Genomic DNA, 15,697 nt, shown 5'->3' on the forward strand with positions numbered 1-15,697 from the left:
ATGGTCCACGAAAGGCACGTTGGGCCCTAATGATTACAGGGAAAGTTCAACTGGCTTCTCCTTTGAAATACACAAAGGCTGCGCAGGTAATGGGCTGAGTGGAGCGTTTGAAGTGGCAGTCGTCCCGGGAACATCTGGCAGGCTGCACACCGCACTACAAACGCGCCGGGCACAGCTGGCCCTCAAAGGCGGCCCGGCCAAACTTCGGGGCCAGGCTCTGCTTTTTTCTTTGGTTTTGATTCACCCCAAACTTTGGGATGCTCACTTGTGCCTTGCTTTGGTGGGTGGGAGGGCGAGGGGGGTGTGTGTCTTTCTTTTTGTTTTTCTCCGAGTGGAACTTCAGAGAATATTAACACCAAAGAACCAGTGTTGCCTCATTAATTCAGGATTAGTGCTGAGCCCAGCGATTACTGCAGGTTCTCACAACAGTTAAAAAAACAACAACCCACAGTCAAGCCCAGAGAGCCACCTGATAAGGTCCCCACTGCAGGAGTTCAGGCAGTAATTGGGGGATCAGCAACCCCCATTTTTCTAATCACTCATGAATTCAACAAATGCTTATAAAGCATCTACTATGTGTCAGGTGATGGGAACAGCAAGTGCAAAGGCCCTGGGGTAGAAGAGGTTGGAGCATTGGAGAACCAGCCTGAAAGGGCAGTGTGTCTGGAGGGTAGTGAGTGAGGGGGGGCAGGTGGGACAGGGAGTTGGTGAACACAACAGGGCTCCATTCCACCGGGGTGTGTGGAACTTGTTTTGTTGGGCACCAAAGGAGGTTTGGGGTTGGAGAATAATGTACATTTTATGCATATTACCTGTATCTGGTTTCTTTAAAAGAAAAAAATTTAATGTATTGATTGGTTTGAGAGAGAAAGGGGGGGGGGGCTGAGAGAGGGAGAAACACTGATGTAAGAGAGACACATTGATTGGCTGCCTCCTGCACATGCCCTGACTAGGCCAGGGATTGAACCTGAAACCCACATTCATACCCTTGTCCGGGAATTGAACCTGCTCTAACCATTGAGAAACACCGGCCAGGGTTGTATCTGGTTTCTTAGAAGTCTTTCCCAAAAAACACCATCAGACCGGGAGCTCCTAGCAGGACCCGTGTGTGACTTTTATGTGAAGCCCCAGCACCAAGCCCTGGGCCTGGCACACAGTAGGGCTTCATCACTTGTCGATTTAACAAATTAAAGTCAAGTCCACTGCAAGGGCACCAATGGGCCTGGGGTGTTCTCCATGCTGTTTGGGGAGCAGAATGTGGCTGGTTTGGAGGAGACCCAGCCTCTCCCTGGGTGAACGCCCAGGGCTCCCTCTGAGGGGATGCAGCCACCATCCCCTCTCAGTCCAGGCAGGCAGACCCGAGCTCCACTGCCTTCAAGGAGGTCAGAACACTGCCCGGCATTTGGAGGGAATGGGGGCTGGTGCAAAGGGCTGAAGCGGGCCTCCCATCCTCCCCTTCCATTCCTGCATCCTCTCTGCCTCAACCAGCCTCCTGGGCTTCCCAGACCCTCACATGGGGCCTGAGCAGGCACTCAGCACTGTTAGGCCCAACAGAGGCATGAGTGAGTGAGTGAATGAATGAATGAATGAATGAGTGAATGAATGGATGAGTGAGTGAGTGAGTGAATGGATGGATGAGTGAGTGAATGAATGAATGGATGGATGAGTGAGTGAATGGATGGATGAGTGAACAAATGAATGGATGGATGAGTGAATGAATGGATGCTATACCACTGGTCCACAGAGGAAAGTCATTCGTCTTTCCTGGCCCTGGAATACCTTTCCCTCCCTGCTTCTTCCAAATCCCTCCTTGGCCTCTGGCTGTCCTGGGCAGGAAGGGACAGTGGCTGGGAGATGCATGGGTCAGTTGGACTGGGGAGGGGCTTCCCTGACCACCCTGTCCTCACTTATTGCCCACAGGGCCTGGGAGGAGGGCTGGCTTGTGCTGACTCTCCACACTTCCCTATTCCGTGATGGGCTGGTGGGGCTTTAGAGAAATCTTGCTGCTTTCTTTCTTTTCCATCTCCAAAATGTTTTCTGGTGACAAAAGTTTGCTGTGGGCATTTTATTTATTTACTAGTGGCCCGGTGCATGAAATTCGTGCACGGGGTGGTGAGGTCCCTCAGCCCAGACTGCACCCCTTTCCAATCAGGGACCACTTGGGGGATGTCTGACTGCCGGTTTAGGCCAGATCCCACATCCCTCTCTCAATCTGGGACCGCTGGCTCCTAACCACTCACCTGCCTGCCTGCCTGATTGCCCCTAACCTCTCTGCCTGCCTGTCTGATCGCCCCTAACTGCCTCTGCCTGATCGCCCCTAACTGCTCTCCCCTGCCAGCCTGATCACCCCTAATTGCCTCTGCCTGTTTGATCGCCGGGGTCCAGGGTGCAAGTGAATGGGATTTCTGGCTGGCAGGCCACTGACAGCAAGCTATCCAACAGCCAATTCTGCGAGGAATGGGGCTCCCTCTTCCCTCCTGCCAGGGTCGGGTTTGAAGGCCAGCCATGCCCCCGATTGTGCAAGACCCAGAATTCCACCATGCCCTGGCTAGCCGGGGCCCACAGCCCCCTCCCACCGCAGTGTTGTGGCGTCCCGGGGCCCATAGCCCCCTCAGCAGTCAGTGCTGGGTCACTGCGGCACCTGTGGGAGCTGTGGGGGGAAGGACTGAGAAGTCAGCAGTTCAACACGCTCGCCAGTCCCCACCAACCCAAGCCTGCTGCACACGCAGCCTGGCATTTGATTGTCCATTTGGTCATTTTGAACGTTACGGACCCTGGCTCTTTATATGTAGAGATTTTTATTTTATTTTTTTCACTTTTTAAAAATCTTCTTTATTGATTAAGGCAGCGGTTCTCAACCTGTGGGTCGCGACCCCTTTGGGGGTTGAACGACCCTTTCACAGGGGTCGCCTAAGACCATCGGAAAACACATATATATTACATATTGTTTTTGTGATTAATCACTATGCTTTAATTATGTTCAATTTGTAACAATGACAATACATCCTGCATATCAGATATTTACATGACGATTCATAACAGTAGCAAAATTACAGTTATGAAGTAGCAACCGAAATAATTTTATGGTGGGGGGTCACCACAACATGAGGAACTGTATTAAAGGGTCTCGGCATTAGGAAGGTTGAGAACCACTGGATTAAGGTATTACATGTGCGTCCTTATACCCCCATTGCCTCCCCACCTCCCTGCTCATGCCCTCACCCCCCTAGAGTCTGTGTCCATTGGTTATGCTGATATGCATGTATACAAGCCTTTGGTTGATCTCTCCCGTTGTGGACATTTTAGAAATAACCGAGAACGAATGTGTGCACCCACAGCCACACACACACACACCCTCCCTCGTCCATCACTGAGAGATACTCAGTTGGCACTGTGGGGTCTAGCCTTCCACAACTTCTGTACATGTCACATACTAGTACACTTACATTTTTCAAACACCTTTCTAGTCCAACCTTTGACAACCTGCTTTTTTTTGCTTACTATCTTGGGAGCATCTTTCTGCATCATTTTTAATGGCACAAAATGTGAACTCCGTGTTATTTAAGCATCCCCCCTGGTGGGCACTGGGGTGGCTGAGTGTAACAGTTTTTCTTATTGTGGCAAATACATGCAACATAAGATTTAACCATTTTAAAACGCACAGTTCAGTGGTATTTAGAACGTACACAATATTGTGCAACCATCACCACTATTTAATTCCAGAACATTTTCTGGAATCAAGTCACTCCTTGTCCCCCAAGCTCCTGGCAGCTACCAATCTGCTTTCTGTGTCTACGGATTTTCCTGTTCTGGACATTTCGTATACATGGAATCACACACTATGCAGCCTTTTGTGGGGCTTCCTTTACACAGCAGAGTGTTTTCAGGGCTCATCCACACTGTAGCATGTGTCCAAGCTTCATTCATTTTTTATTTATTTTATTTTATTTTTATATATTTTATTGATTTTTTGCAGAGAGGAAGGGAGAGGAATAGAGAGTTAGAAACATCGATGAGAGAGAAACATCGATCAGCTGCCTCCTGCACACGTCCCACTGGGGATGTGCCCGCAACTAAGGTACATGCCCTTGACTGGAATCGAACCTGGGACCTTTCAGTCCACAGGCCGACACTCTATCCCTGAGCCAAACCAGTCACGGCTTTCATTCATTTTTTTATGGCAGCATAGCATTCCGCTGCATGGACGGGCCACATACGTTTATTCATTCCTCGTTCTGGGATTTGGGTTGTTTTGTGTTGTTTTTATTACTGTGACTAGTGCTGGACGAACATTTGTGTCCAGGTTTTTGTTGTGAACTTACGTTTTTGGTTCTTTGGGGCATATACCCAGGAGCGGAATTGCTGTCCTATGGTAACTCTGTTTAACCTATTGAGGAGCTGCCAGACTATTTCTACAGTAACTGCCCATTCCACGCTTCCTCTAGTGTGAGCGAGACAGTGGGTGGCCCCAGTCCTTCCTTCAGGCTACCGGCCTGGAGGGTGAGTGGAGGACGGGCACACGCTTCTTCTCGCACCATCACCGTGCTCTCGGGGAAGGCTGTTCCAGTTCACACTCAGTCCCTACGGCGCCCCCTGGGTGACGGGCACCTTGAGGAGACAAGGATGGCCCTGGTGACAGGGGCACATCCTCTCCTCTCGGGGACCTCGGTTCAGCCTGGGGGTCTGGGCTGGCACTGGCACCTTTGGAGGCCACCTGGAGAGGCCGCATTGCTTCAGGGCACAGGCTGGGGGCCTGGAGGGGGGAGGCTGGCCTGGTCAGGGCCCCTGGGATCGGGGCGGGGAGGGCCCTCTGTGCAGAGTCTTCCTGGGCAGCCCTGGTCATACCCAGAACTGCGGTCCTTTCTAGATGGCTGCTGTGGAGGCCTGGGAAGGGTCCCCTCCCCCTGGTGCTGACTGAGGGACGGGATGGGGGCCATTGCCACCAGGGGGTGAGTCATGTCAGCAGGCATTTCAGGATGCCAAGTGCAGTGTCTGGGGGCCTGGGCTGGAGCGAGGGGCAGAGAGGTGAGGAGGGAAGTTTGGGTGTTCCCCACAGAGGGAACGGGTTGCTTCTGGGTAGAAAGATGCTTGGTGGGGGCATGGGCGGGTCAGCAGTCGGGGGATCCAGCCCCGTTTCTGCAGTTGGTGGGCTCCAGGGACTTAAATTCTGAGAACCCCAGAGTGGGGGAGGGAATGCCGGCGCTGATGTGCCCGGGAAGGGGGTCCCGAGCACCCAGAACCAGGCCCTGGAGGATGAGCAGGAACGAGGAGGGAGGAGAGAAGAGGGACATCTGGGCAGGAGAAGAGCCGACATGGAGGGGGCCCTGATCCAGGACAGAGGGCCCAGGCCGGCTGGGGCCTTGTGCCAGAGCCCTGAGTGCCAGGCCAAGGCAGGCGTCCGCCAACATCTGCTCAGTTCCCGCAGCTTTGCCCTAGGACGGCCTGCGGGGAAAGCTGCAGGGACTCGGTGTTGCCCAGTGGGAGCAGCGAGGAGGACAGGAGAGGGGCGGCCTCAGGGCCTGCCGCCGAGAGACCCCGCCCCGGCCAGGGGAGCGTGCCCAGTCAGTGTTCGGGCCAGATGACCTGGGCCTCTCCCTTCCCCTTGCCCCGCTTCCACTCCTGCCAGGGCCTGAGATTGTCACTGGAGACACACTTTGTACTTCAATAGGCGCTTTCATCTGTTGGGAGGCCTTTGCAAGCCGGGTAATTAAGGCTCCCAGCCCGGCCTCCTAAGTGCTGTTTTGCAGCTGGATGGGGAACAGAACAGAGGGATTAAGTGATTTGTCCAAGACTGCACAGCAGCGCTGGGCAGACCCTCTCCAGCCTCTGCCTGCATCTCCCTCTTGTTGGGTCTCGTTCTGTGGGCCCTGAGCCCCAGCGCCCCGAAGGCTGGGCATCCGTGCTGTCCCCAGCTTGCCAGCGGCCGGCCCACAGGAGCGAGCAGGGGACCTTTCCGGGATGCCGCGGCGGGGGCGAGGGTGGCTCTTTGGACCTGGAATCTGCTCCCATGGGCCTGTGGGGCCCCGCAGGGCTGTCACTGGCTCGGGGCCTGTGGGCGCTGGCCTGGCAGGGGTGAGGGGGCCGGCAGAGATGCCTGGCTGGGGGGTGGGGGGGAGGGAGGGAGATTGCCCCCCCTCCTGCTAGGAAATTCCTGACATTCTTCCTTTGGGTCTGTGAGCTCATGAGCAAGTGTGGTGGGTGCATTTTATAAACCGGAAAATAAATCATTCATTGAAAAGGAGAAAAACAAACGAAGGGCAGTGGTCACCAAAGGGAAGGACACGGAGGCGACCTGGCCTTCCCTGTGAGCTGGGCCAGGCCGGTGCCTGAAAAGCACTAGCTCCCTGCCCAGCCGGTCGGCCCTCTTCCCCGCGCCGGCTCCCCTCGGTCCGGGCACCCACCTGCTGCCTGGGTGATGTCCCAGGGTGGCCTGGTCTCAGCCCAGCGGCCAGAGTGGGCCCCTGACAGTGCAGGTCACAGCGGCTCCTGCAACGCCCCAAACTGCCCGATGGCCCCCACTTCACTCGCAGTAAAAGCCCACGTCCTGCCACGGCCCCCAAGGCCCTTTGCCGCCTCACCTGCTCCTCCCTCACCCGCTCCTGCAGCCACGGCCTCCCTACTCTTCCAGTCCGGCCTGCTGGCCTCTGCCCCAGCCGGGCCCCTGGCTGACACACCCTCACGCGTCCACTCGCTGGCTTCCGCCCGCACATCAGTGCTCAAAGGCCACTTTCTTCTCGGCAAGGCCTTTCTCCACCACTCGAGGAAAACTGCAGCTCCCATCCTGCCCGCACCCGGCATGCCCATGGCCCTCCTGCCTCCTTCCTCATCTTCCTCCTCGCCTTCCCCGAGGCATGGCGTTTCATTTGTTTTGTTTGTTGTCTGCCCCCCAAACTGCCGCAGTGCCCAGCATATCCTGGGCAGCAGGAAATGTCTGCACAGCCTTGCTCTCCCCGCTTTCTCATGAATGCAGCCCGTCCGGTCTCAAGAGTGAATGCCCCGTCACTGGGAGTATTCAAGGATTCTGTGTTATGCACCAGATGGCGGCCCTAAAATTCTGCAACTTTCAGGGCCAGAAACAAACAGAAGCAACCATTTTACAGATGAGGAAACTGAGGCCCGGGAGGTGGGCTGACTGGCCAGGGTCCTGACTCCCTGCTCTTTCGGCAGGAGCCCCCCGCCTGGAGTGGGTGTGGACAGAGGTCTAGCATGACAGGGGCCAGAGGCAGGGCCTGTGGCAGCCTCATCCCCACACCCAGCAGGGAGGGCTCCACGGGGAAGGGGCTGCGGCCCAGGGCCCTCTGGACTCCCAGCCCGAGTGTCTGCCTGGCCTTGACTCCTGGCCCCTGAGCGGCCTCAGGTCCCTTAGCCCCTCACTTCCACCGACCCTTGCTCGTCAAAGCCCCAGCTGCTGAGGACCCAGAAGCCCAGCATTTGCACATGAATGGGTCGAGATTTCCTGAAACCATTTTGCCCACCAAAATGCACATTTCTCACCAAAAGGCTCCAAGTCCGGTGGCACAGGTTCCAGCAAGCAGCCAGGCTGATCCTGTCCCCAGGTGTGGAGGGGGCTGGGCCCTCCTAGGGCTCTACCTGGCTCCGTTAGACCCGGCTGGAACAAGCCTGCAGGGGGCCAGGATACTCAGGTCCCCAAATGGCCCCTGTGTCTCAGGGCAGAGAGGAGGGTCTGGGAGTGCGGGGCCCTCTCGGATTGCTGCCTGCAAGCAGACCTTCAGGGCTGTGGAGGAACCCAGGCCGGCCGCTGCTCACAAAAACACTAATTTGAAAAGATACACGCGCCCCTATGTTCAGGGCAGTGTTACTTACCACAGCCAAGCTATGGAAGCACCTACGTACGCGTCCATCCATAGACGAGTGGATGAAGCGGGGGCGCATCTATGCAATGGCCTGTGACTCAGCCATAGAGGGGAGTGAGACTGACGTTTGTGGAAGGACCTAGAGGGTATCGTGCTCAGGGACATAAGTCCGAGAAAGACAAATACTGTATCGTTAGATGTGGAATCTGGAAAACTAAACCAATGAACAAAGCAAACAGACTCCTAGCTACAAGCTGACAGTGGCCACAGAGGGTTGGGCCATGGGGGATGGGCAAAAAGGCCAAGGGGATTAAGGGGTACATATTTGTAACCTAAAAAGTCAGCCTAAGATGTACAGCACGGGACGCAATGTACGGCATAGGGAACACAGTGGACAGTATCGTGTGACTTGGCACGGTGGCAGGTGGGACTAGACTTCTCGTGGTGGCCACTTCTTCAGGACATAAATGTCAGATCCCTGTGTGGTACACCTGAAACTCACGGAGCATGGTATGTCAGCTATCGTCACATTCCAGAACGAACATTCGAAAAGAAACAAGCATCGTTCCGTCCCTGCCGCATACGGACGCTCTTCTAGGCGCTAGGGTGACGGAGACAGACTAGACGGACAAAGACCTGCTCTCAGGGGCTCAGCGTGTGGGGGACACGCAATAGACGTGACCTTGATGTTTTTGGTTGCTAATAGGGGCTGGGAAGGTACCAAGGCCGGGCTGTGGGAGGGAGATTTTGCTGGGGTCGGGGCTATAAAGGAGCCCGCCTGTGAAGATACAGGGCAACACTCCAGGCTGAGGGAGAGCGAGTGCAAAGGCCCTGGGGCTGGTTGGTTTGGCATGTTCAGGCAAATAGGGTGGGAGGTGAGGCTGGGGAGGTGGCAGGGACCTTGTGGGCTGAGTGACCATAGCTGGCAAGACCGTCCTTCCTCCAAATTCCGTCTCTGCTTTAGGGGCTCACCCTGCCCCTCCTGGGCTTGCTCCCCCATCGGCTGGTGTCTGGGCTGTGGCACTGGATGGGGTCAGAGTCCAGGAGGGTGGCTCTCAGCCCAGCCAGACTGGCCAAGCTGGGGATGGGCTTGCTCCTCCCCACCTGTAATGGATTCCACGGTGCCCCCCAAAAGATCTGTCCAAGTCCTGACCCCTGGTCCCTGTGAGTGAAACCTTATGTGGAAAGAAAGTCTTTGCAGATGTGGCGAAAGTAAGGCTATCGAGATGAGCTCATTTTGGATTTAGAATGGACCTTAAATCTAATGATGGTGTCCTGGTAAGAGAAGACAGGGTCCAGAAACAGAAGCAGACAGCACGGAGAAGGCCAGGTGACGACGGGGCAGAGGTTGGAGGGATGGGGCCACCACCCAGGACCACCTGGAGCCCCCAGAAGCTGGAAGAGGCAGAAGGACTCCTCCCTGGAGCCTTGGGGGGAGCGCGGCCTGCCTGCACCTTGATCTCAGACTCTGGCCTCCATACCTGGGAGAGGATAAAGGTCTATTGTCTTAAGCCACTGAGTGTGTCCTCATCCGTCACAGCAGCCCAGGACCTCACACGCCACCTTTGGCCTCTCTTTGACGTGACCACTGACGATGAGGCCCAAACACATGTGAGCCTCCTGATCGTCCCTGGACGGCCTCTCCCTGGGAGAAGGTGCCTAAGAGCGTCTAAGCTTACAGGGACTTGGGGCTCAGGGTGCCCCCTCCACCTGCTGGGTGAGCTCACACAGGAAGCTTGCCTTTGACCTGACTTTTCTCACCTGTGACATGAGGTGGCCACTGCGCCCACCTCATGGGGCAGCAGGGTCCCTCCAGATGCCCCCAAAGCAAGGATCTCAGCAAAGTCCTGTGCTCTGGGGATGGCGGCCGGGCTGGGCTCTGGGCTCTGGTCACCCTGGGCAGCACCAGGAAGGGTGATGGGGGCTGTGTGAGCCATTAGCATATTGTGGCGACAAACGTGCCCCTAATCACATTAGCTCTGAAGTACAAATCAGGCCGGCTGGGAGCCGGTTTCAAAGAGCCAGGGGCTTGTGGGCTCCAGGGTTTTCTAGGGCACTATTTGCCCCTCTCTGGGAACCCACAGCCTCCGGGGCTGGTGTCAAGTGGCTGGGAAGAGGCCAGGAGCCTCCCTGGGAAGTGTCACTGTGTTCCAGGACACCCCCAACAGGGAGAAAGACAGGCTTCCGCGGCCCGGCCTCTGTGTAGACGCCTGTGCACTTCCCTGGACGATGACCGAAGGTGGCCTCACTGCCACGCGTGGGTGTCTGGCAGTGGGCAAGCTGTCAGGACAGGGCCGGCATAGCTGGAGCATGTGTCTCACTCTCGCGCAGGCCTGCCTGGGCTTCCTGGTGAAGCCACTGGTTCCCAGGAGCAGCAGGAAACAGCAAGCTCCGGCCGCTGCCCAGGCCCGTGCTGGCATCGCGTGGGCTCCTGTCCCGTGGACCACGGCAGGTCACGCGGCGGAGGAGCAGAGTTCCCCGGGGAGAACTGCAGCGTCATATCCACAGGGAGAAGCCGAGGAAGGAGGCGGACCTGTGACTGCGTCAGCAATCTCAGAGCTTTTACAAAGTGTCCAAGTGGTAGAAGTGTAAACATCCATCTTAGTATTGTTGACTTATTGCTCTGTTACATTATAACTGGGGGCTTGATTAAGCTTCTTCTGTGGCCAGATACACAGTCCAGCCCGCCTCCAGAATATTCCAGGGGAGGGAGGACCGCACGGGTAAGGGGTTTCTCTCGTTGATGGACTGCTCGAGTCCGCATCCTTTATGTCTTTGCTGATCTGGGGGTTTTATTTCAGTATTTCCCCAAGTGTGGGCCACGCACTCCTGCTGGATTAGGAGGTGCTGCGGATGAGTCACAGATGTGCGACAGTCACACGGACTCACGTGGTGTCGCGGGAAGGTCTCAGTGCACCTCACCAGGACTCGCCAGTCCGGGCATTTTAACGTAGAGAGTTAAAACGCAACCCATCGAATGGGAGAAATTTTTTTAAAATCATATACCTGATAAGGGATTAGATCCAGAATATATAGAGAACTCCTAAAACTCAACAACAAACAAATAATCTGATTAAAAAATGGGCAGCCCTAACCGGTTTGGCTCAGTGGATAGAGCATCAGCCTTCGGACTCAAGGGTCCTAGGTTCGATTCCGGTCAAGGGCATGTACCCTGGTTGTGGGCACATCCTCAGTGGGGGGTATGCAGGAGGCAGCTGATCGATGTTTCTCTCTCATTGATGTTTCTGGCTCTCTATCTCTCTCCCTTCCTCTCTGTAAAAAATCAATAAAATATATTTTTTTAAAAAAATGGGCAGAGGGCTTGAACAGACATTTCTCCAAAAAGAAGACATACAAATGGCCAATACGAACATAAAAAAAAAAAGCCCAACATCACTCATCATTAGGGAAATGAAAACCAAACTACGATGAGGTACCACCCCATACCCATTAGGATGGCTACTGTCGACCCCCGTTCCTACACAAAAATAACCAGTGCTGGTGAGGACGCGGAGAAATCGGAACCTTGTACGCCGTTGGTGGGAATGCGAAGCGGTGCAGCCGCTGTGGGGGAGAGTATGACAGTTCCTAAAACACAATCAGACATAGAACCACCCTAGGATCACCTCTGGGTGCAGACGCGGGAGAACTGAAAGCCGGGTGGTGAAGAGAGGTCTGCACACCCACGGTCACGGCAGCATCACTCACAGGAGCCGAAAGGTGGGGCAGCCTGCGTGTCCCTCAGCACAGGAAGGGATGACCGGCTCGTCCATGCAGCAGAAGGTCACGCCGCCTCCCGAAGGAAGGACGTTCTGACACACGCTACAGCCTGCATGGACCTGGCCGACGTTGTGCCGGGTGAAATAAGCCAGACCCAGGGGGACAGATCCTGTGTGACCCACTTAGAGGAGGTCCCTAGAGGAGTCGAGTTCATAGACAGGAAGTAGAATAGAGGTTGCCAGGGGCCTGGGGGGGGGGGGGGGGGGGTGTGGGGGAGGAGGGCCTGGGGAGTGAGTGGGTGAGTGGGACAGTTTCAGCTTGACAAGAGGAACAGTTCTGGAGATGATGGTGGTGACAGCTGCACAGCAGAGCGAATGTGCTTCACGCCAGTGAGCTGTGTCTTTAGGATTGGTTAAGATGGTCAATTCATGTTACGGGTATTTTACCAAAGTTAAAAAAGGTTGGGGTGGGGGGTGGGGGCGGGCATGGGGCAAGTAGCTGAGTGGGGCTGCTAGTTCCAGGCCCCAAAGCCAATGACTGATGTGCCTAGAAGAAGAGGCAAATTTGGACGGAGACACGGAGGAGAAATCACGTGACGACGGAGACAGAGACTGGAGGGAGGCAGCCACCAGCTCAGCAGCGCCTGGAGCCCTGGAAGCTGGACGAGGCAGGAAGGACCCTCCACTGGAGCCTCTGAGGGACACAATGATTTCAGGCCACCCTCCAGACGGTGAGAACACAGAGGTGTTGCCTTAAGCCGCCTGCTCTGTGGTCATTGTCAGGGCAGCCCCGGGACCCTGACACACCCGAGTGAAGAGCCTGGGATGAGGGGAGATGGCTCCAGGCTGGGAGGGCAGTGTGTGCAAAGGCCCTGTGGTTGAGTGGACAGTGCCATTGGGCCTCAAGGGATCAGAATGACAGGAGCAGCAGGGTCAAGCATTGGGCATGGTATGGGGAGATAGTGGGATGGGCGCAGGTGAGGGCACACAGGGTAGAGCTGCCTGCGAATTCTGTGCTATCCTCTGCCCTGGAATCTGGACTGGTCTGGCGGTTTGCATGACTGACGGCAGACGTCATGTTCTGGAACTTCCAGGCCAGGCCTTATGAAGCCTTGGGGCTCTTTGGAGCACTGTCCCTGGGAGCCCCGCGTTGCCATGTAAGAATTAGGCCTCCCAGACGAGTCCACCAGCAGCTGAATCCTTCAACGTCACGAAAGGCAGAAGAATCACCCGGCCGGGCCCTGTCCAAATTCCTAAGCCACCGCATGGTGAGGTTTAATCAAACGGCTGTTTCAGTCTCTGGTTCAGGGTACGTTGTTATGTGGCAGTGAGTCATGAGAACAGCGCCTTGGCCGTGCTGCGGACTGTGATCTTGACCCTAATGGCGACGGGAGGCTGTGCGAGGACTCAGCAAGGGTGGCAGGGAATGAGGCCACAGCGTCCAGCAAGGGTGTCCGGGGCCTGGTCTGTCAGGGCTGGCCAGTTCCCTGCAGTGCCCACTGTCCCAGCCCTGGCGCACGTCCCGCCCCCTCCCGGACATGGACCATGCCACCCCTAACCAACACAGCCAGAACCTCCACAATCTTCCTCCACTGTCTAGTGTCAACCCAATGGACACCCCTCCTGCTCCCCATTTTGTTAAAAAAAGAATTTACGATTCAGATTATGGATCAAGAACAACGACAAGTTATTAGCATTGAAGGAAGACTGAGCTCATTCTGCCCATCCTGCCTCAGAGCAGAGCAGGCCAAGGGGACGGGCGGGTGTCCCCCTGACCTGGCAGGGCAGCCAGTGCAGGGCCCTGGGACCCAGCCCTCAGTGGTGCCCGCCACAGCCGGTGAGGGCCTGTGCTCTGCATGACGGTGGCTCCCAGCGCTGAAACAGACAGTCCTCCCATCGGCACAATATAAAAAGGGTCTGGATGTTAAGACTACAATTAAGTCACTTAGGAGAATAACAATAACAATAGGCTCTAGTTCTGCTATGGAGGACACTTCACAGGCCCAGGAGGTGGGGAACCTGAGGAGCAGGAGGCACAGAGAAGTCACCATTTCTGTCCAAGGTCACACAGTGCGGAGGCAGTGGCTGGGCCTGAGCGCACCCTCGCTAAGGAGGGCGGATGTGAGAAAACCAGAGCAGAGAAGTAGGTGTCTTAGGTGTTGCTGCTGCCACCCCTAACCAGCACAGCCTGAACCCCCACAATCTTCCTCCACCGTCTAGTGTCAGCCCCTTGGGCGATGCCCCCGGCCTTTGAGACGGGCCCCGTGACCGGGCCTCTCTGACCTCACCTCCTCCTGGTTCCTTCCCAAGACTCCAGCCACCCTGGTCTCCTAGAGGCTCCTCCAACCTGCCGGCCTCCTCCCAGCTCAGCACCTCTGCATTGGCTGTTCCCTATGCTCTTCCCTGCATGGCCTCCTCCTTCTGCACCTTCAAGTCTTGGCTCAAAAGTCCCCTTCGCCTGAGGCCAGGGTGGGCACCTGGCGCCTCCCCATCCAGCTTCTGTTTTCTCAGCCAGCCAGCACCGTCCACTGCATGTCACCCGCTCCTTTTAATGAAGGCCCGGTGTGGACGAGGACTTCATTTTCCTCAGTGGGGGATCCCAGCTCTTAGGACTGTGCCTGGCAACAGACGCGTGTTAAGTCCCACTTTGGACCTGTCTGTGCTGGAGACTGGTTTTCACCCCGAAGCTGGAAGAGGCCTTCTGTGCCTGCTGGCCAAGACGAAGCTGGACAGGGACCTTTGGGGGCCACAGCGGGGCAGGCCAAGGCTGGAGGTCTTTAGGGTTTCACTCCCCACCCCCCAGTGAATATGACTGGCTACCCACACTAATTTCTCTGGGGCACCAGTAACAAAGCACCCCAGACTGGGGTATTCAAACCGGAATTTAGATCAAGGTGTTGGCAGGCTGGGTCCTTCTGAGGCAGGAGACTGGCCCAGGCCTCTCCCGGCTGCTGGTGGCCTATAGCGACCTTGCGTGTTCTTTGGCTTGTAGATGCACCACGTCATCCTGTTTCCGAGGGCCTCTCTGTCTCCAGGACCTTCCTTATGAGCACAGCAGCATAGGGCCCACCTGGTGACCCCCTTTCCACTTGGTTACCTCTATAAAGTCCCTGTATTTGAGGTACTGGGGCTTGGGACGCCAACATCTTTTGGGGGGGCCCAAGATTGAACCCATAGCACTGCCCATGTATTTGTCATCCCTAGATGATGGTGGTATCACAGACAAGGGAAGGGCAAGGTGATGCCTTGGAGAGAAAAATAGGTGCAACTAAGGACCCTAGATCTTGTGGAGGGGAGACCCAGATTCTAGGCCCATTAGGTCATTGCTTTCACTGCAATCCACACTCACACTCACATTCCACATCACATCTATAGAGATGGTCCCATAGAGCATGGGAAATGTCCACCAGACCCACCGTCGCCGACCTTTCAGACCTCACGGACCACCAGTGGTCCACGGACCACCGGTTGGAGACCGCTGCGCTAGACCCGTGGTCAGCAAACCGCGGCTCGCGAGCCACATGCGGCTCTTTGGCCCCTTGAGTGTGACTCTTCCACAAAATACCACGTGCGGGCGCGCACATACAGTGCAATTGAAACTTCGTGGCCCATGCGCAGAAGTCAGCATTTTGTGGAAGAGCCGGTATTTTGTGGAAGAGCCACACTCAAGGGGCCAAAGAGTCGCGTGTGGCTCGCGAGCCGTGGTTTGCCGAGCCGCAGTTTGCCGACCGCTGCTAGACCATCTCTTCCTGACTGGCTTCTCTTCTGCAGGATTTTACTCTATTTCCCTTTGATGGGAGGCTGGTTGGTGTTGAGGGTATCGACTTCTAGATTCATCGGTGGGGAATACCCAAAAGTTTCAAGTCAGTCTTCTGATGACCAGCCACGAGGACTTCACCCCCGACCCCTGGGCAAGTGCCAAGGCCAGGGGGCCAGGGTTGGTGAGCTCCAGTGGGAATGGCGTGTGGGAAAGGCGTGAATTAGCCCCTCATGAGAATAAACTGCAACATTCAGAGTCATCGGGAAACCTGGTGACACGAACACCCCCCGCACCCCCCTCCAGGGCTCCTGTCTTCAGGGCCACATTTGTGCGGACACAGCTGGCTAAATTTCGTCTCCCCCGACCCCACGCCCAGCCCCAGCCACGTGGGGCTCAAGGCCTCA

The sequence above is a fragment of the Myotis yumanensis genome, unplaced genomic scaffold, assembly GCF_028538775.1.
Source record: "Myotis yumanensis isolate MYYU_CA2020_CCGP unplaced genomic scaffold, mMyoYum1.0.hap1 SCAF_10, whole genome shotgun sequence".
In the NCBI taxonomy this organism is placed as follows: domain Eukaryota; kingdom Metazoa; phylum Chordata; class Mammalia; order Chiroptera; family Vespertilionidae; genus Myotis; species Myotis yumanensis.